The sequence below is a fragment of the Glossina fuscipes genome, unplaced genomic scaffold (genome assembly GCF_014805625.2).
Source record: "Glossina fuscipes isolate IAEA_lab_2018 unplaced genomic scaffold, Yale_Gfus_2 2, whole genome shotgun sequence".
Lineage (NCBI taxonomy): Eukaryota > Metazoa > Arthropoda > Insecta > Diptera > Glossinidae > Glossina > Glossina fuscipes.
In genome coordinates, this window is record NW_023998416.1 from 21,348,799 (window position 1) to 21,349,222 (window position 424).

Sequence of the window (424 nt, forward strand, 5' to 3'; positions counted from 1 at the left end):
TCGTCAAGCTAGGTTCGATGGTACAGTTTTGTCCATAAACTACCCCCGCAGCGAAGCTTTTCTGCTAGTCAAAAAACTCATCATAAAAGAATGGAAAGATGAGTATCATGTTTTAGCTAGAGAAAAAAGTGACCGGCTGTTCTACAAAATTTACCCTTTTTTGACACCCACGCTTCTACCTAAAGGAAAATTCACAACATGGGAATTTAAAGTTCTTCGCCGTCTTATGAGTAATCACACCTACGGCAAGGTCTATTTTAAAATGATCAAAGTCTCCTCCTCTGACATCTGTGAGGATTGCAATATTACTGAGTCTGCCGTGCACCTTATTTTTGAGTGCAGGAGGTTTGACATCCTTAGACAATCTTTCAGTATATTTAACCTGTATAACAATCTATATGAAATTTTTCGTGCTGGTAACTTT